A 22,055-nucleotide genomic window follows, 5' to 3' on the forward strand; every position below is an offset into this window, starting at 1 on the left:
CTTTTTTTCGGATGTTTTTCTTGACCGGGACGAACCACGAAGTCAGGCCGGGTCGCGGTTGAGGCAAGCCGGCTAGAATTTCCACGTCGAGTCGGTCACTTTATGGAGCTTTTTTCTAAAATTTCTCCAATCTTTTCCAAACTTCTGGGGCTTCACCCAGATGTTCTTTTAAGGTTCTTTTGGGGTCCACAGCTCACCCCAAGGGTCCAGAAGTTCTGTGATGGTCCTTGGGAAGTGCGGACTTCAACTCCCAGAGTGCACCTGGCGCAAACTCCTTTTTGGCCACTGGGCAGTGGTCAGCTGGTCACTTTTTCAGGAGTTGGTGCAGGGGACTCTGGTTAGCAATTTTTCACCTGTAGCAAACAGGGAGTCCCTCCTTGAACCAGTGGAAGCCAGGCAAAGTCCTTCTTGTGGTGAAGCCCAAGTGTGCAGCTGGTGCAGTCTTTCTGAGTGCAGGGTCCAGGTGCAGGCCAGGGGTCCAGCAGGGCAGTCCTTCTTCTCCTTGTAGTTCTTTCTTCTTGAAATTTGGTGGGGATCTGAGGCGTGGGTGCAGGTCTGCCAGTTTTATCCTTGCTCCTGGGTGAAAAGCAGGGGGGCCCTGGTCCTCCAATCAGGGACAGGGTCGTCCCCCTGTGATGACCACTTCCTGGGAAGTGTGGCAAAAATCCATCCCAGAAGGCAATAGTCTCTAAAAATCCAAAATGGATGAATCTGATTTTTGGAGGAGAGATCTGGCTGAGCCCACCCACTGGTGTGGCTAAAAATCATAAACACACCCCTCTCCTGCCCTCTCCTAATCTAATCAAGGGGGCACCTAGCTGTCTGGGGTTGCAGGATGTGGGGGTGTTGCTGGGTGCTCCAGATGTCCTTCTCTGCCTTTGAAGACCAGTTTGGCAGCCCTCCCCCTTCCTGCTTCCCCATCTGCTGAGGGGAGATTCTCTCCCCCAAGCACATTCCTTTGTGTAAAGCCAGGCCACTTCACACCTCATTAAAGTGGCCTGGCAGAAGCTGCTGCAGGCTGGCCAATCAGAGCACAGCAGCAAAAACAATGCAGAGCTGAAATTGGCAACTTTTTAGGTAAAGTCTAAACTTTTTACCTGTACTAGTTATATTAAATCCAACAACTGGAAGTTGTGGGATTTATTATAACAATCAATTTGATACCAAATTCTTGGTATGTAACATTTAAGGAGACTTTAAAATTTAAAATAAAGTCTGCCCATTCTAGCCTATGAAGGCCATTTACTTCAATGAGGGAAAAACGAATTTGGCTGTTTTTACCTCACCAGGGCTTATAAATCTATTTGTATAAAGTCCCTGCTTATAGTTACATGGCACCCAGCCCTAGGGGCACATAGGGCACACCTTAGGGGTGACTTATATGTAAAAATAAGGTAGTTTAAAACTTTGGAAGTACCTTTAATTCCAAAGTCGAATTTGCATATAACTTTAATTTAAAAGCAGCCAGCAAGGCAGGCTTGCTTTTAAAATGACACTGGGCACCTCAGCAATGCACCTAGGTGTGCACCACCTATGCTGTGGTCCCTAAACCTACATGCCCTACCATATACTAGGGACTTATAGGTAGGTTAAATTAGCCAATTATAATTAGCCTAATTTGCATATCCATTTTACACAGAGCACTGGCCCTGGGACTGGTAAGCAGTACCCAGGGCACAGCCAAGAGTCAGTAACCACCAGTACCTATCCAGAAAGAGTGGGAGTGATCAGGCAAAAAAAAAGGACTTTCCTACACTGCCCCCCCCCAGATGAAAGGTGATGGGTACTAACCTACACCCTGGTAGTCCTCATCAGCTAAGTGGAAAAACCTGGAAAGGCCATCTGCATTGGAATGAGCAGTCCCAGGTCTGTGCTCCACTGTGAAGTCCATCCCCTGTAGGGAAATGGACCACCTTAACAGTTTTGGGTTCTCCCCCCTCATCTGCATCAACCATCTGAGAGGTCTGTGGTCAGTTTGTACACGGAAGTGAGTGCCAAACAAGTAAGGCCTCAACTTCTTCAGGGACCAAACCACAGCAAAGGCCTCCCTCTCAATGGCACTCCATTTTTTCTCTCTGGGGAGTAGTCGCCTGCTGATGAAGGCAACTGGGTGATCATGGCCCTCTTCATTAACTTGTGCTAACACTGCCCCAATCCCTTCCTCTGAAGCATCTGTTTGCACTACAAATTCCTTGCTATAGTCAGGGGCCAGTAACACTGGTGCTGAACACATAGCCTGTTTTAGGGTGTCAAAAGCTTTCTGACACTCTGGGGTCCAAATGACCTTCTTGGGTTGTTTCTTGGAGGTAAGCTCAGTCAGAGGGGCCACTATGGTCCCAAAATTCTGAACAAACCTCCTGTAATACCCAGTCAGGCCAAGAAAGGCCCTGACCTGAGTCTGGGTTTTTGGAGCCTCCCAATCCAGGATAGTCTGGATCTTGGGCTGGAGAGGTTGTACATGGCCTCCACCAACAAGGTGGCCCAGGTACACAACAGAACTTTGCCCTATCTGGCACTTGCTTGCCTTGATAGTCAGGCCTGCTTGAAGCAGGGCCTGAAGCACTTCCTTCAGGTGGACCAGGTGGTCCCTCCAGGTGGAACTAAATACAGCTATATCATCCAGATAAGCTGCACTAAAAGATTCCAACCCAGATAGGACTCTATTCACCAACCGTTGGAAGGTGGCAGAAGCATTTTTCATCCCAAAGGGCATCACCTTGAACTGAAAGTGGCCCTCTGGTGTGGAAAATGCTGACCTCTCCTTAGCTCTTGGACTTAAGGCAATCTGCCAATATCCTGAGGTCAGATCAAATGTGCTCAGGAATTTGGCAGCCCCCAACCTGTCAATGAGCTCATCAGCTCTAGGTATGGGGTGAGCATCAGTCCTAGTGACTGCATTTAGACCTCTGTAGTCCACACAGAATCTTAATTCTTTCTTCCCACCTTGGGGACTAGCTTTGGGCACCAGTACCACTGGACTGGACCAAGGACTATCAGAGTGCTCAATTACCTTCAGATCCAACATCTTAGCCACTTCAGCTTTGATGTTGGCCTTGACCTGGTCAGACAGCCTGTACAGCTTGTTCTTGACAGGCAAGCTGTCACCAGTGTCAACATCATGGACACACCAATTGGTGAGTCCAGGGGTCAGGGAGAACAGACTAGCAAACTGTCCCAAGACTTGCTTACAGTCTTGTTGTTGCTGATCTGTCAGTTTGGGAGAGAGTACCACTCCCTCCACTGACCCATCTTTTTCCTTTGAGGACAGGAGGTCTGGCAGAGGTTCACCCTCCTCCTCCTTCCCTTCATCAGTGACCATCAGCATGGTCATGTCTGCCCTGTCCTGGTGGGGTTTCATCCTATTAACATGCAGGATCCTGTGAGGATTCCTGGGGGTGCCAAGGTCCACCAAGTAGGTGACCTCACCTTTTTTCTCTAGGATTGGATAGGGCCCAGTCCATTTGGCCTGTAGTGCCCTAGGAGCCATGGGCTCCAAAACCCACACCAGCTGTCCTGGGTGATACTCAGGCATGGTAGCCTTTTGATCATGCCAGAGCTTCATGAGCTCCTGACTGGCCTCCAGGTTCCTGCTTGCCTTCTTCATATACTCAGCCATGCGAGACCGCAGGCCTAGTACATAATCCAGCACATTCTCCTTGGCTTCCTTGAGAGGCTTTTCCCAAGACTCTCTCACCAAGCACAATGGGCCTCTTACAGGGTGCCCAAACAGTAACTCAAAGGGGCTGAATCCAACCCCCTTCTGTGGCACCTCCCTGTAGGCAAACAGCAGGCATGGGAGGAGGACATCCCATCTCCTCCTGAGTTTGTCAGACAAACCCATGATCATGCCCTTCAGGGTCTTATTGAATCTTTCCACCAGACCATTGGTCTGTGGATGGTAGGGTGTGCTGAACTTATAAGTAACACCACACTCCTCCCACATGGCTTTCAGATAGGCTGACATAAAGTTTGTGCCCCTATCTGAGACCACCTCCTTTGTGAATCCCACTCTGGTGAACACACCAAGTAGGGCCCTAGCCACTGTGGGTGCAGTGATTGTCCGGAGGGGTATTGCCTCAGGGTACCTGGTGGCATGGTCCACTACCACCACAATGTACCTGTTACCTGAAGCAGTTGGTGGGTCTAGGGGACCAACAATGTCAATCCCCACCCTCTCAAAGGGAGTCCCAACCACTGGCAGTGGAATCAAGGGAGCCTTTGGTTTGCCCCCTGTCTTGCCACTGGCTTGACAGGTGACACAGGAGCTGCAAAACTCCCTGACTTTTTCTGACATTTCAGGCCAAAAAAAATGGTTGACCAGCCTGTTCCAGGTCTTGGTCTGTCCCAAATGACCAGCTAAGGGGATATCATGGCTTAAGGTAAGGAGGAATTCTCTATACTTTTGGGGGACCACTACTCTCCTAGTAGCCCCTTCTTTGAGGGTCCTAGCCTCAGTGTAGAGAACTCCATCCTCCCAGTAAACCTTGTGGGTACCACTGGTATCCCCTTGTTCTTGCCTGGCAGCAGTCTGTCTCAGGCCCTCAAGAGTGGGACACTCTCTTTGTCCCTGGCACAAATCTTCTCTGGTGGGCCCACCTGCCCCTTGCAATTCTGCCAAGTCAGGCAGAGTTTGCAGGGAAGGTGTCCCTCCCTCAGAGTTCAGATCCTCCCCCTCAGGGTTGGATTCTTCCTGACCCTCTGTACTTGTTGGGGCTGGTAAGCCAGACCCAGTGCCCTTTCTCTTCTTCTTGGAGGCTTGGCCCATTGTTCCAGGGTCCAAGTGTCCAGCATTTCCCTGTTGTGCTGCCTGTGACCTGGTCACAGCACACACCCATTCAGGGAGATCCAGCATCTTTGCATGGACCCTTCTCTCCACTTCTGACCATTCAGATGCTTCAAGATCATTTCCCAGCAGACACTCTACTGGGAGGGCAGGAGCTACAGCTACTTTTTTAGGGCCAGTCACACCTCCCCATTCCAGACTCACCATAGCCATGGGATGGAGTTTGGTTCTGCTATCTGCATAAGTCACCTGGTGGAAGACACCAGGTAAGACCTGCTCTGGAGAAACCAGCTTTTCTGTGACCATTGTCACACTGGCTCCTGTATCTCTCAGAGCTTCCACTTCAGTCCCATTGACTTTAGGCCTCTGCCTATACCTCTGCATGATGGGAGGTAAGGTGGCCATAGTTGCAATGTCCACCCCACCCACGGATACTAAGGTGACTTCAGTGTACCCTGATTCCACCCCTGGGCCAACTTCCACCCCCAACCCTACACTAGCAATCCCCTGGGATTGCCCACCAGTGGGGGGCTTCTTGGTGCAGATAGCATCTCCTCTTTTATGTCCTGGCTGATAACAGTCAAAACACTTGACAGCCTTAGCAAGCTCCTGAAACTTTCCTGCTTTAGCAGGATCAAAATTCTTTCCCTGATACCCTTTCCCTTTAAAAGTGAATTGGCTCGGGGCTCCCCCTCCCTGAGAAGTTTTTGGGGACTCTTGTGAGGACTCTTTGGGTTTTTTGTCATCTTTCCCCTGGTTCTTCCCCTGAGAAGAACCATGTCCTCCCTTTTTCTGATCACCCCCTGGGGGTCTCTGGTTAACTCTAGTTCTTAACCAGTCATCTGCTGCCTCCCCCAGCTCTCTGGGGTTGGTTAACCTAGAGTCTACTAGATACTGGCGGAGCCTCTCTTGGACACAATTAGTTAGAAGGTGCTCCCTCATAATCAAATTGTACAGCCCCTCAAAGGTACTTACCCTGTTGCCCTGTATCCAGCCCTCCAGTGCTTTCACTGAAATGTCCACAAAGTCCACCCAGGACTGGGTGCTTGTCTTTTGGGTGTCCCTAAACTTAAGCCTATACTGCTCTGGGGTTAGACCAAACTTTTTAGTCAAGCAACTCTTCATACTGGGGTATGAATCTGCATCCTCCCCACTCATGGTTAGGAGCCTATCCCTCCCAGAGTTGGGAACTAACTCCCAAAGGAGTGAACCCCAGTACTGAGGCTTGACTTTCCTCATCTGGAGGGCCCTCTCAAAGGCCCCCAGCCACTTATCGATGTCATCCCCCTCTACATAGGCAGGAACCACCCCTTTGGGTAATCTGGGGGCAAAACCCCCACCCAGGGACACCTCAGTTTCTTTCTCGCTGCTTCCATCTTTTTTTTCTTTGCTTGCCCACTTCTTTTTTTCTAGGGCAAGCTTATCTGCCTCCAAAGCTATGTAGGCTAGCTGGGCTTCCAGCTCTCTCTCCCTGATGGATGGGTTCTCTCCTCCTGAAAGGACCCTCTTCCTATCACTAGCTTTGGGTCTGCCCCTAGTGACTGTGTCCAGTGAGAACCGTTCCTCCTCTTCCTCACTTGGGGTCTGATGCCTTTCCTCCCCTGAGTGGTTAGAGTTAGCATCATCCTCTTTTGGTTCCTCCTCTGGAGCTTCCTCTGTCTCTACCTCTTGGGCCTCAGCCCATGCTGTCAGGGATTTAATCAGGATTTCCTTCCTGAGATTAGTGGTTGCAGGCAACCCCCTCTCAATACACAACCCCCTAAGCTGGACTACTGTCAGTGTGGGTAGGCTAGCCAGATCAAGCTCCATGGTTCCCTAGTTTTGTGTCAACAAAAACTTTTTGCAAAAATTGGAAACAAGAATTTAGAAAAATTACAAAAATTCAATAATTGAAATTAATCCAAATTCATTTTTTTAAAAAAAAATTAAAATTAAAAATTAAAAACAATTTTTGCACTAGGACAATTTAAAGGATTTTTAATTTGTTTTATCTAAAACTGTAACGTGATATTGAACACAAGTACAGGATCCCGTCGCTGCTTCCAATTATGTTGGAAAATGGGTTATTGGTAGGGCAGGTAGGTACCTACACCTAGCAACAAGCCACAAACCTCCACAAAAGTACAGTTAGGTCTCAGTAAATTAATCCCAACTCTACCCTTGGTAGCTTAGCATCGAGCGTCAAGGCTTAACTTAGGAGACAAAGTGTAAAGCATTCAAATATCACACAACAGTAATTAAATAAAACACAGGAAACAGTTTAAAAATCCAAAACCAATTTATAAAAATAGCTTATATTTTTATCTTTAAAATGACACAAAAACGATTAAAATCGGTTCAGGGGAACCGGAGATATGAATTTTTAAAGTATTATTATTTTCTAGCGCATAGAAACAAAAAGCGCCAATCGGGTCATCTGGTTGCACCAGGACCGGGACAAAGTCAAACTTTCAGGCCGACCGCGATGGAGCCCTGCTCGGATACAGGTCGCGGGAAGCCTCGGTTAAAAAGTTACCTTCTGACTTAGTCTTTATTTTGAAGTTTTTCTTCACCGGGACGAACCTGCCAGTTGGATCCGACCTCCTGGAGCCCTTGTCCGGATACGCGAAGTCGGTTTCCTCGGTGGTGATTTCTACCTTCGGACTTAGTCGTTTTTTCGAGATGAAAATCCTTCGACCGGGGTAAACCTGGATCTTGATCCGACGTCCGTGGAGCCCTTCTCGGATACGATGGCTGGAAGGTCCCGGTCAACTTTTTACGTTCGGACTTAGTCTTTTTTTCGGATGTTTTTCTTGACCGGGACGAACCACGAAGTCAGGCCGGGTCGCGGTTGAGGCAAGCCGGCTAGAATTTACTGAGACCTAACTGTACTTTTGTGGAGGTTTGTGGCTTGTTGCTAGGTGTAGGTACCTACCTGCCCTACCAATAACCCATTTTCCAACACTGAGCTTCCCTTGTGTGTTGACGTGTGTGCATGCTGGTCTGTAGGTGTGCTTGGGATAGGCTGAGGTACAGGGGATTGGGTCGGGGTGGAGGAAGTTGGAGGGGGGAGGCTAGGCACAGGGACAATGGCTGCCATCAGTGCTGAGGCCAGAGTCTGAAAAGCTAGCTTAAGGGCCGCCTGACCAGAATGAATGCCCTCCAGGAATGCATTGGTTTGTTGCAACTGACTTTCTACACCCTGGAAGGCATTCAAAATGGTAAACAGCCCAACAGTGAGGGACCTGAGGAGGTCAATGGCCTTCTCACTGAGGGCAGCAGGGGTGACTGGGGCAGGGCCTGAGGTGCCTGGGGCGAAGGTGATGCCCACCCTCCTGGGTGAGCGGGCATGGGGCAAAGGCTGAGCGGCTGTTGGGAGGGCAGTGCTGGAAGGGGGGGTGGCGGCTATACCTGTAGATGGGGGGGGCACAGATGTTGCCACCACCACAAGGGAGCTCCCATCAGAGGACGAGTCCATGTCACTGGTCTCAGCTCCTGTCCCCGTCGTGGAGCTCCCCTCACCCTCCCACTGGTGAAGTTCGAGTCCGTAGTGTGGCCTTCCATGGCCATATGGGATGCAGCCTCCTGGTGCTCCGGTGCCACTGCTCCTCCGCCTGATGATGCTAATGCACACAAGAACAGGGAGACCACAAAAAGGGGGGGGGGGACGACAGAAGAAAGACATGTTGAGTGCATGCATTACCGCTACCGTTGGTGGACACGACAGACACAGTAGCACCCTGCACTATGCCGCGCTCTTGGACTCCACTGTCCATTTCTGGGAAATGGCCTACAAGGCTATGGACAACATCTGCACACATAGATGACACAGGGGCAAGACTAGGTGTACTTGGCACTCTACAAGGTGGACTGGGGTGCCACATGGTCTGCCTTACGGAGGGACCTTGCCTACTGAACTCGCCCTGGCCTAGGGAAATCCCCAGCCCACCTCCCCCACCCAGACCCCTCCACTGCGCGCAAAGTCAGCAGAATGAGAGTGTACTCACCCCCATGAGTCTGCTGTGATGCCCTCAAGCGCCCATCCAACTCCGGGTACGCCACCGCCAGGATCCTGAACATCAGGGGGGTCATGGTGCGACGGGCACCCCTCCCACGTTGGGAGGCCATCCCCAGCTGAGCCTCCACCGTCTTCTTGCTCCAGCGGCGAATGTCCATCCATCTTTACCGGCAGTGGGTGCTCCGTCTGTGGTGGACCCCCAGGGTCCGGATGTCCTTGGCGATGGCACGCCAAATATGTTTTTTCTGGTGGGCGCTGACCTACATGATTTGTGCAGGTGAAAGAGAAAGTTATTTCCAACTGCACCGTCAAAGTGATTGGCCCCCATCCCTACCCTTGCCATGTGGCACATGCACTCACCATCATTTCATGCACACCGCCCTCTCCCCGCTTCCTTCTTACATCCACCCCTCTCCACACAGGCATAGCCCATACATCATGCTCCCAGTGTACTTACCTGTTTGTCTGGAGGACCGTAGAGTAGTGTGTACTGGGGGAGGACCGTGTCCACGAGTTTCTCCAACTCCTCTGATGTGAAGGCAGGGGCCCTTTCCCCAGACACTCGAGCCATTGTCTCTTCCAGATCGAGGTCACAGCAGCACTTGCAGTGTAGGTCCTCTCCTGTTGAAGATCAGGTGTTGAGTGATTGAACAGATAGAAAATGGCGGTCACGTCCGCGGCGGTGCGTACCGTCACCGCCGTCGTACATTGTCATAGGGTCCAATGTTAACCAATGCAGTATTGTGCCGCGGTCTTCGACCACCTACCGCGACGGTGTACAACGCCAGCGCAGTTACCTCACATCCCATTGTCCCACTTTAGAGGTCAGGCAGCCGCCATTTCAGGGGCCCACATGGCTTCATTTTCAACTGCGTCACACATATCTAGGTCTACACTCAACACACATACAGGCCACTTTTTGAGTATGAATGGTGTTCTGTGTAAGCTGTGGGTACGTGCCTCTGAGTTGTTTGACTCTGTGCTCGCTGTTGTCCTTCATAGGCACTGTCCGCTGGGACATGTGAGGAGATGGCAGCATCCTCCGGTGTACCGACCAATGGTGGACCTGTCGACAATGGAGGAAAGACATGTAATAATCACATACAGGCTTGACCATTCCACAATCCAGGAACTGTGTACCCAGTTGGAGCAGACCTGATGTCAGCTATCCGCCATCCCACAGGAATCCCCCCTCAAGTGCAGGTGCTGTCAGTGCTCCATTTCCTTGCAAGTGGTTCCTTTCAAACAACAGTGGCCATAGCATTAGGGATGTCCCAGTCTATGTTTTCCAACGTGTTGTCCAGAGTGTTGTCTGCCCTGCTGAAACACATGTGGAGCCACATCGTTTTCCCTCAGGTGGAGGATTTGCCTACAGTGAATGGTGATTTCTATGCCCGGGGACATATCCCCAACATCATAGGTGCCATTGATGGGACCCATGTGGCTTTGGTCCCCTCCCCACAGGAGTGAACAGGTGTACAGAAACTGGAAAAGTTATCATTCGATTAATATACAGATGGTATGTTTGGCAGACCAGTACATCTCCCATGTGAATGCCATGTTCCCTGGCTCAGTGCATGACGCTTACATCCTGCGGAATAGCAGCATCCCTTATGTGATGGGTCAACTCCAGAGGCACCGTGTGTGGCTATTAGGTGAGCACCTGGAAGCAAGTCAGTGGGAATGGTTGTCTGGGGATATCACTCCAGGATAGTGTGTGTCTAACAGTTGTCCCTCACCATTTGCAGGTGATTCTGGTTACCCCAACCTGTCATGGCTACTGACCCCAGTGAGAAATCCCAGGACAAGGGCAGAGGAACGCTACAATGAGGCCCATGGGTGAACTAGGAGGGTGATCGAACTGACCTTCGGCCTCCTGAAGGCAAGGTTCAGGTGCCTCCACATGACAGGTGGATCCCTATTCTACTCACCAAAGAAGGTGTGCCAGATCATCGTGGCCTGCTGTATGCTTCACAACTTGGATTTGCGACAACAGGTGCCCTTTCTGCAGGAGGATGGTCCAGATGGCGGTGTTGTTGCAGCTGTGGAGCCTGTGAACAGTGAAGACGAGGAAGCAGAGAAAGAAGACATGGACAACAGGGACTCAGTGATCCAGCAATATTTCCAGTGAAACACAGGTAAGGATACAAACCTGCCTACTACATGTACTTAAACACTACTGCCTCTCTACTGTCTGTCTTTTTCACCCAGTGTATGGTCACTGAGTTGTCACTTTCCCTTACGATTTCACAGATCTGGGTCCCACAGTGTGACATCTGCTTTGATTCCTCATGGACTAGAGCTGTGTGACATAGGTATGTTGACATTACAAATGAAAGAGCTTTTTGCCACAGTCATTACTAATACAGCATTCCGAAATCACAGACTGACTCCAGATTGTTTTGTGCTTTAAGGGTGTTTACTTTAGTGCTCAAAATTGGAGGGGGTAGCAAAATGGTGAGGGGTGATGGTGGAGGAATGTCCATAGTGAAGTCCAGTCTATTAGTCTCACAGGTGCATTGCCCAAATGCGCATAGGAAGTGGAGCTGGGGCAGTTTAAGTATAGACAGGGTGACAAAGTGGGACAGCAGGATGACAATCAGGGTGGTCTCATTTCTTGGTGGGGGTCTTGGCATCATTCTCTGTCTTGTTCCTGGATCTCAGGGACCGTTTGCGAGGTGGTTCTCCCTCTGCAGGGTGTGGGGTGCTGGTGTGGTGGTCCTGTGGCGGTGCCTCCTGTCCACTAGCGCCGGCGGAGGTGGTGGGCAGTTCATCGTCCATGGTAGTGTCAGGGGCCCCTTGTAGTGCCACAGTGTCGCTCCTGGTGTTGAGTACTTCCTTCAGCACCCCTACGATGGTGCCCAGGATGGAATTGATGGTTCTGAGTTCCTCCCTGAAGCACATATACTGTTCCTCCTGCAGGCGCTGGGTCTCCTGAAACTTGGCCAGTACCGTTGCCATCGACTCCTGGGAGTGGTGGTACGCTCCCATGATGGAGGAGAGGGCCTTGTGGAGAGTGGGTTCCCTGGGCCTGTCCGCCCCCTGTCGCACAGCAGCCCTCCCAGTTCCCCTGTGTTCCTCGGCCTCCGTCCTCTGGACCGTGTGCCCACTACCACTGCCCCCAGGTCCCTGTTGTTGTTGGGGTGGTGGGTTAGCCTGGGCTCCCTGTAGTGGTGGACACACTGCTGATTGACGTGTCCTGGGGACGGAGGTATGGGCCCGCTGGGTGGGTGCTGTGCTGGTCTTTCCAGAGGGGGGAAGCTCTGTAGTGGCCTGTGACTGGGTGTGGGGAACCGACTGTCCCGAGGTCCCCGATGGGCCGGGCTAGTCATCTAGATCCAGTTGGACAGAGGTGCTGTCATCATTGTGGGCCTCTTTTGTTGGTGGTGTGGACCCCCCTGTCCGGTGATGTTGGGTAGGGGTCCTGCAGGGGTATAAATGCATGTTTATTGCATCTGTGTGTGTCAAGGTGTGCAATGGGTGGGTGACCGTGTACCCCAGTGCTGGCATTCCTGTGTGGACCTTGTGTGATGATGGTTTAGGGGGGTGTATGGGTATGTTCAGTGGGCATGCTTTAGTGATGGGTGTCCATGCTTTGGTGTTGCATGCAGGGCTTGGTGTTGGGATGTATGGTGTGTGATGTTGGGACATTTGTGAGGAGTAGGAGTGATGGGGGTGAAGGCGAGGGTGGGGGTATGTGATAGCATGCTTGTAGGGTGGGGGATGTAATAGTAAAGCTTTGACTTACCAGAGTCAATTCCTCCACCTACTCCTGCGAGGCCCTCAGGATGTAGAATCGCCAAGTACTGCTCCTCCCATGTTGTTAGTTGTGGGGGAGGACGTGGGGGTCCACCGCCAGTCCGCTGAACCGTCAGGTGGTGTCTTGAGACCACGGACCGCACCTTCCCCCGTAGGTCGTTCCACCTCTCCCTGATGTCCTCCCGATTTCTTGGGTGCTGTCCCACTGCATTGACCCTGTCCACTATTCTTCGCCATAGCTCCATCTTCCTTGCAACGGAGGTGTGCTGCACCTGTGATCCGAATAGCTGTGGCTGTACCTGGACGATTTCCTCCACCATGACCCTGAGCTCCTCCTCCGAGAACCTGGGGTGTCTTTGCCGTGCCATGGGGTGGTGTGGGTGATGTGTGGGGTGGTGTGTGGGGTGATAAGTGTGCTGATATGTAGTGGGGTGTTGTGTGAGATGCATGGAAGTTATGTGGGTGATGGTGTTGTGTGCCTGTGGATGCTAGTGTTGTTGCTGGTGGTGTCTCTCTCTGGCTTTCGTTCGTGATTTGTTGTCGTAAGGGTTTGTGGGTTATGTGGGTGTGTGTTTTATATTGTATTGAGTGTGTGGGAGTGGTGTGTGTATGTGTATCAGGTGTGTGTATTTGGAATTGTCCAATGTGGCTGTGTTTTGTAAATTTGTGTATATTTTGAGCGCAGCGGTGTGTACCGCCAATGGAATACCGCAGTTGAAAGACCATCATGTGGATTTGTGGGTTGTGATAGTGTGGGCGTATTTCTGTAGGCGTGATGGTGGAGGTTTTTCTTTCACCAGTTTGTCACTGACCTTTGGTGTGGCGGACTTGTGTGGGTGTCTGAATTTTGGCGGATTCCGAGCTGTGGGTCATAATAGCTGTGGTGGAATTCCGCGGCCGCGGCGGTGTGTTGGCGGTCTTCTGCACGGCGGTAAGCGGCTTTTACCGCCAATGTCATAATGACCACCTAGGTCTTGTAATTATTGATGACCCTAAAAACTCAACTGAAGCTCTTATTGCTATTTTCAAATTAGTATATTGTTAACACATATTTGAAAGTAGGCACACATTCCGATGGTCCATGTTTAAACGCATGACACCGCTTGTCATTCTAGGTGAATGAACAGAAATAAGCATGAGACACACAGGTTCACAGGAAAATCTGTAACCACATCAGCTTACACATAAAGACAAAACACTAGGGCCTATATTTATACTTTTTTAGCGCCGCATTTGCATAAATTGTTTACGCAAAAGCGACGCAAACTTACAAAATGCAATAGTATTTTGTAAGTTTGCGCCGCTTATGCGTCAAAAAGTGGTGCAAATGCGGCGCTAAAAAAGTATAAATATGGGTCTAGGTCTTGTAATTATTGATGACCCTGAAAACTTAACTGAAGCTCCTATCTTGAAATTAGTCTATTATTAACACATATTTAAAAGTAGGCACACATTCATATGCTCCATGTTTAAACGTATGACCACGCTTGTCATTCCAGGTGAATGAACAAAAATAAGCATGAAACACACAGGTTCACAGGAAAATCTGTACCCACCTAACTTTTCTAGTGAGGAATATTTTGCCCAGAAGTGTCGAAAAGGAAAAATAAGGCATCAGGCCTTTTCAATCTATGCACTTATCTATGCATCCAGGATCTGAATCATCATCCACGAATCCATTAGGATAAGCCCAACTCTGCTCCAATTTAGAAAACAGCTGAAGACACACCTCTTTAAAGGGCACAACTTCACAAAACAGTAATAGCTCGCAAACCATCCACCTCTGCTATTCTTCACCGACTTAATGCTGGACTTTAACATGAAAGCCACTTCATTTCGGATAGGTTTGTGCTATAGAAATACCACATACATACATCAATACATACTGCTAATGTTCCATTTATTTTGTGGAGCAAACAGAGCTGGGTTATGGCATCTACGTACCCAAAATTCTTAGTAGTATACACAAAGCTTGAATAGTATATTGTCATTTCTTCACTTCATTCTAAACTTTCCTTTCTTCCTCTCCACATAACCCTACAGGTCAATGAGCATCAACTGTTGTCCTCAAACTTGCAATGCAAAGGGTGGGTAAGGCTGAAAAGGATGAATTTGTCAGCAAAAAGACCATGTAGATGCACAGAATAGCCTGAGTTCTCCTCTCAGACTATGGTCATATTCAAGAACGCTTTTGCAGGATTTTAGTATTACATGTTGTTCTTTTGTTTACTGTGGTTGGAACTGGAGTCCAATGTAGAAGCATTAGGAGATGGTGTTGCAACTCAAGTTACATGACTCACAACATTGATTACCCCTTCTAGATAATATATGCAGTTTGTTCACATTTTGTTTATCCTTCTGAATTCCCTTTGCATAGAATGTTATATTAGGCTGAGGGACATGGCTTGATGCGATTCGAAGATGGCTGTCCTTTGTGGAGCTACGGCTCAGTCGAAAGAGGGAGTCACACCGTCATATTAACAGAGCCTGCAAATAACTACCTGACCATTGGGACATGTGGGGGAAACCCTTCTGCAGCAACATTCTACTCTCATAAACTGCGGGCAGAGATGTTACACCAGCTATTTTGAGTTTACATTGACACAGTGCTCAGTATACTCTTCGCTGAAATCCTGTTTTCATCAATTTCTGTTTTCCAATCAGAAGCATTGGTTGCCATGCTAATTCTGTCCATTCCCTGAAATTTTTTCTGCATTGTTTTGCATTTTTATGATACAGAGATTAACATTTTTACTCGTTGCCTTACTGCATCATCGCCTCACTGCTTCTACATGCCTTGCCCTATGGGCAAAACATAACTTTAAAACTCCTTTTATCTACTATACCTGTTTCTACACATAACTTTATGGTCGACACCTCTAAGTGATTCTCTGCTCTGACTAACATTATGGAGGGTGCCAGCCACAGAACTCTACCTCTAGTGGAATATCCTTATCACTAACAAAATGACGCCAAGCTGAACTTCACAAACACTATTCCAGGCAACACATGAGCTAAAAAAAGATCCTCCCCTCCCATGAAGTCTCCTACTATTATCTAAATTGAACTTTTACTTGAGGAAATCTGGGATCTTAAACCCTATATAGAAGAAACAAAAACTTCAGCTTTTAGATAATCAACGGTCTCATGTGGATAAAAGAGTTTCACAAGAGGAACAAAGCGTTAGTGACTTTGAGGTTCTACATAAGCTCTTCAACTTCTACACATTGAAGTGTCAAACTTGAAAAACATGCTGAGGACTTGGAAAACCGTGACAGAAGAAACAACCTCTGCTTTTATGGTTTGGTAGAACTGTTGGAAGGCTCGGATCCCATCTCTTTCTTTCGTTCTTTTCTCCCTAAGGTTTTTGATATACCAGCCTTTCCTTTATTTAATATACAGCGAGCACACAGACTTGGTCACTCTTCTTTCATCAATCGTCCTTGTGGAAACCTAGTTGAATTTTCTTTTTAGAATATGTGGACCTTCTCAAAGTTATCAGAGCTGCCAAGGCCAAAGTTTGAATTTCATGGTTTGGATCAAATGTGTTTTTTGCTCAAGATTTTGCCAAGACTACAGCAGATAGGCAGAAGAAATTCCTGGATATGCAACCAGCTCTTTGTTCTTTGAATACCAGATTTGTTATTTTAGAATATGTTGACCTTCACAGCAGATCCTACTGATTTGCCGACTTAGCCATTGCGATGGAAAATGAACAGTTTTGATACTTGGAGATCATGGTGGCGCATACGGAACGAAAATGGAAACAACACAGCATAGACAGAATAATGAAGCATTTGAGCGATTTTATACAATTCTGTAACACACTGCCACTGTTTCTAATGGGACAAATGGTGGTGGCAAAGATATTTTACCACAATGCCTGTACTCCTTACAGCACTCATTTGACACACTACCGAGATCTATCTTTAGACGCTTGAACTCCCTACCCACAAAGCTTATATGGGCGATGGCATTAGAAGTGTAGGTCGTGATTTGTTATATCTTCCCACTGAGAAGGGTGGACTGGCAGTCCCGAGCATGGAAATGTATTACCTAACCTCCCAGCTGCAACATGCTGCCCACTGGCTGTCAGAGGGGGATAACGACACTCTGGATACCTCTCAGTCTAGATTCCTCAGCAACCAAAGCATGGCGACAGCTCTTCTTTCAGCCACCGATGACATCTGCACACTCCTCGACCGCGGACACACCACAGCACTCATACTCCTCGACCTCTCAGCAGCCTTCGACATGGTCTCCCACAGCACCTTATGCAACAGACTCCAAGACATAGGAATCGATGGAAAAGCCTTACAATGGATCTACTCCTTCCTCACCGGAAGAACACAGAGTCAGGCTCCCACCCTTTATATCCAAACCAACAGAAGTCAGCTGCGGGCCACCGCAGGGATCCTCCCTGAGCCCAACGATCTTCTACATATACATTGCCCAGCCGGCGGCCACCGTCAGGGACCACAAAATGAACATTGTGTCATACGCCGATGACACACAACTCATCATATCCCTCACTGAAGACCAGGACAAAGCTAAGAGAAACTTTCCCACCGGGAAGAAAGCCGTCGCCGACTGGATGAGGGAGAGCTGGCTTAAGCCCAGCTTGGACAGGACCCGGCTCATCATCTTCTGAAACTTCACCTCAGCCTGGGACGACTCCTGGTGGCCCACATCACGCCACCTACTCTGACTGACCACGCCCGCAATGTAGGAATCATCCACTACTCCTCCCTATCAATGACCCAAAAGGTAAACACGGTAACCACTTCCTGCTGGCACACCCTCCGCCAACTCCGCAAAATCTTCAAATGGATCCCGGTTGAGTGCCGCAAAACAATCACCCACGCCCTAGTCACTAGCAAGCTTGACTACGGCAACGCACTCCAAACCGGCACCACACCAAAAAACATCAGGAAACTACAACTCATCCAAAATGCCACTGCAAGACTCCTCCTGAACCTCCCCCACCAGGAACACATCTCCCAAATCCTGAGGACCCTCCATTGGCTTCCAGTTCAGAAGCAAATCAACTTCAAACTACTCACCCACACCTACCAGGCCCTGAACAACATTGGACCAGCCTACCTGAACCATCGCATCTCCTTCCATAACCTTGCCAGACCCCTCCACTCCACTCAGGTGGTGCTAGCTACTGTCCCACATATCCGGTAAACAACAGCGAAGGAAGATCTTTTGCATACTTTGCAGTTAAGAGCTGGAACAACCTGCCCACACACTTAAGACAAAGCCCATCTCTCACCAGCTTCAGGAAGAACCTCAAAACATGGCTCTTTGAATGAGGCCCACACCCACCACCAGTGCCTAGAGAACCTCACAAGTGAGTAGATGCGCTTTACAAAAACTTATTGATTGATTGATTGATTGACATGGTCAGTTCCTCGTGTACGCCGCCATGGCAGATATGGTTAATGAATTATGGCCCCTGAACCCGGATGTCCCATTTTCCTCTTTGTTGTTCCAGGCGCTAATAGAGTTGGTGAACTCCCGACATTTAGGGCCTCATTTATGAGGCCCTTGCATCAGCGGTGCATCACTTTTAGCAACGCTCCGGTGGCCCAATGCCCTGCGTCGTATTTACAAGGTGGAGTTAAGCAGAATGCAGCCCACATAGAAGTAACAAATTGCCATTATTGATTGTTTATGTGCAGGAAGAGACACTTTCCTGCACATAAACAATAATTCCCTGCAACACAGGCACCCTTACACTATGGGGCAACGGTGCCTGAATTGGCGCTAAGCAGCTAAATTTAGTGCCAGTGCTAGGTAAAACACAGAGGTGTGTCATAGTGTCTTAAATAGCGCATCCCTGCATTTCTGAAGTGACGCAGCACAGCACTGCCAAATTTGGCGCTGCGCTCTGCTACTTTGTAGTAAATGAGACCCTTAGTCTAGCAGTTGTAAAAGGCCATGCTCGCTGATGAACCTAGGTCCCCTTTCCCAGCCAGGACGGCATGGGAGGAGGCACCGAGAACACCACTTGGGGCCGTACAGTGCAACAGGAATTGCGCTGCGGTCTGGATGGGATCATTTAATGCATGTTTTAAATTGGTGCAATTTAAATATATTCACTGTACCTATATTACCCTCGTATTGTTACATGGAATAGATCCAGCTAGGATGAATGGATGCCACCGCTGCCAGAACCAGAATGCAACTTTCCTACACATAGCATGGTACTTCACACCAGTCAGTACATTCTTGGACACAGTATCACAATCAGTGGTGGTATGTGGTGGCAACATAGAACGAGATCCAGTGGTTTGCCTGTTGGGTGATATTAAGAAGCGTAACGGTAGGAAAATGGAAGTTAAATTCATGCATTAAACCCAGTTGTTAACAAAACAGAGGGTTGTAATCACTTGGATGGGACAAGTCCCAATGGATGAGTCAGACAGCTCCCAGTGTGGACGGCTGAGTACGTGAGGCTAGTGAGTGAGGAGTAGCTGAGGAAATCCACTTTCAACACTGTAGGTGAGATGATAATGTGGCCAAAGATCTGTAGACCTGGGGGGAATTGTTAACCAAGTTTGAGGGAAGAGGGGGAACACCAGATGAATCCTCAGAGGTTGAGGAATGAGTGTTTGTTGTACTGCTGGTACTGCTGTCCATGGCACAAGGAGGGGAGGGTACTGAATATACTTGCAAATGATGCTTAATGTAATGAACTTTGACCTGTGGTAAATCATCAATGCCTCATGCCACTTGGTTGAAAATGGCTGTAATGCTCCTAATTAGTTACTTGTACTGTAATTGGTTGCAATGAAAAGCATTAAAATAATGTCTATAAAAAATAATATGTTGACATTCTCAAAGTTATCAGAGCTGCTAAGGGCAAAGGTCGTGTTTCATGGTTTAGATTAAATGTATTTTTTGCTCAGGATTTTGCTAAGTCTACATAAGACAGGCATAAGAAATTCCTGGATAGACGGACAGCTCTTTGTTCTTTGAATGCCAGATTTGCCCTTTTACACCATTGTTTGTTTAAGGTGACTTACAAGAATAAGACTATCACATTTGAAGACCCCTCTCTTTACAACATTTTATTGACCCTTGCAGGGAAGAAGAGATGGGTACTTCAAAATTCACTCCCACTTGATGTTGGTTATTCAAAGTAGTTCTTTGTTATGCTGACTACTTCAGTGGTTTTAACATTTAAATATACACATTTCATCCTATTCTCTCCCATTGTGAAAATCAATCACTAATCTGTCTATATTTCCTTTTAGGTATTTTTTCTATGCTCTTCAGACTACACTGTTACTGTTTATCTGGTCTGATCTATCCCTTGCCTGCAGTTTCGAGGTTCTCGTTGTGTCATCTTCTTCATGTGGCTTCACCACCCTCAGCAATTTGTTTGATATATAGATATCTGTTCTCCACTGGCAACTTTCAGACAGCGCCAAATAGCTATTATTTTGGTCCCACTACAATACCTTTATTCACTCTCTTCTTTTCAGGGTCTTCTCCTCCCTTTCCAGCCCTTCTGTCCAGTTCTGCAAATATCCCTTTTCACCATCTCCACGAGTCATAGTATTCATTTTCACCCAACTTGAATGCGGCCTGTCCAACTAGAGCTACAGCTAGCTTGCCGTTTCAGGGGCCAACAGCTCCTGCAGTGAGCCTTAGTAATCCCTACCCTATTCCTTTATCTTACACATTTGATGTTCTCTCGAACCTTTAGACTCCCGTTGATGGCCGATGAGGGTTCCACTGTGGTAGGGAGTGACAATTTATCCTTAGCCAGGGCAGTTCCCACGGCCTCGCGCCAAGGCCAGCCATTTTCTATTCCTGGTTAGAGCGCATCTGGCCTGAAACATAAAATAAATAATCCAGAGTGGCAAGCATTTGTTTCCAAATATAATATGATTGCACTGCAAGAGACCTTGGGGGTCATTCTGACCCTGGCGGTAAATACCGCCAGGGCGGAGGTTGGCGGTAGCACCGCCAACAGGCTGGTGGTGCTCCGCCGGGCATTCTGACCATGGCGGTACAGCTGCGTCCAGAAGCGGAAAGCCGGCGGTGTACCGCCGACTTTCCGCTGCCCATGGGAATCCGCCATGGCGGCGCAGCTTGCTGCGCCGCCATGGGGATTCTGACACCCCATACCGCCATCCTGTTCCTGGCGGTTCGCCCGCCAGGAACAGGATGGCGGTATGGGGTGTTGAGGGGCCCCTGGGGGCCCCACAAAGATTTTCACTGTCTGCTGTGCAGACAGTGAAAATCGCGACGGGTGCCACTGCACCCGTCGCACCCCTTCAACTCCGCCGGCTAAATTCTGAGCCGGCTTTCTTGTTGACGGGGCTTTCCCGCTGGGCCGGCCGGCGGTCTTCTGGCGGTCGCCCGCCGGCCCCGCGGGAAAGCCAGAATGACTGCTGCGGTCTTTTGACCGCGGAGCGGTCTTTCGGCGGGAACCGCTTGGCGTGCGGCGACCGCCGACCGCCGCGGTCAGAATCACCCCCCTTATCTCTAACCCCGATAGTCTATGACGGGGATGCATGCTATTCCAATTTAGCCACTCCTTTTGTTAGAGGCAGGGAAATGGGTGGTTTTAGATTTGGATTAGTTTAAATCTCCAGGTGGATGTCTTAGCCATGGAGACTGACTCTCCAGCTTTACTAGCTTTAAAAATATGTAATAGTTCGTCGCATTTTTCGAATCATATAATTAATTTTCATAATAACGATTTTCCTAGTACTGTTTGCATCTTTTTTAAGCATTTGTTCACATTTGTGTCTAAGCTGCAAGCAGCCAGAAGTATAAATCAAGTGCAGTCTCATTATTTGTTACGTGGCGACTTCAATGCAAAGCTGGAGGGGTGTCTTTGGGAACCAGGTAACCCCATTGTTTTTGGAGTATAATGAAATGTGATAACAGGGGAACTGAATTGAACAGATACCTATTGGAGCATGATCTTGTTGATGTATTTAGTTTGATTGAAAGGGACGCAACATTGCTAAAGGTGAAATATCTTTTTCTTAAGTCCCATGAGGAGGAGCTATTGAAAGTAAGCATACCATGTTGACTTGTTACAGATTTTTAGCATCTCAGGAGCTCACTTTTTATGTACAATTTACCGCTTACTCACTGGGAAGGATTGCTCCTCTTTCGTTTTAAAGCAGGTACGATCTGGTGACTCCTCTGTTTTAAAACAGCGTCTGATTTGTCCTTATTGCATTTTACCTTTTTTTGTTATTTTTATAGCCATCCATGTAAGCATCTATTGATCCCCCTTTAAAAGAAGCTAGGGCACCGCTGGTGTAGAGAAGCTTTATATTATCTGCAACTGTTGAAGTCCTCTGAAATATGCTTTAGTGTGAGCTCCTTTTTAGGGTTGAGCGCGGGCAAGCACTCTAGCCCCTGTTGTAATCTCTCTGTGGGCTTTTAACCACGCCCATCAGTTTGGTTGGTTCTTGAGCTTGCCCTTTAAAATTTGCTTGATTTCATTAGTGAAAGGCATGCATACGTCATGCTTTTTCT

This window comes from Pleurodeles waltl, chromosome 8, assembly GCF_031143425.1.
Source record: "Pleurodeles waltl isolate 20211129_DDA chromosome 8, aPleWal1.hap1.20221129, whole genome shotgun sequence".
NCBI lineage: Eukaryota > Metazoa > Chordata > Amphibia > Caudata > Salamandridae > Pleurodeles > Pleurodeles waltl.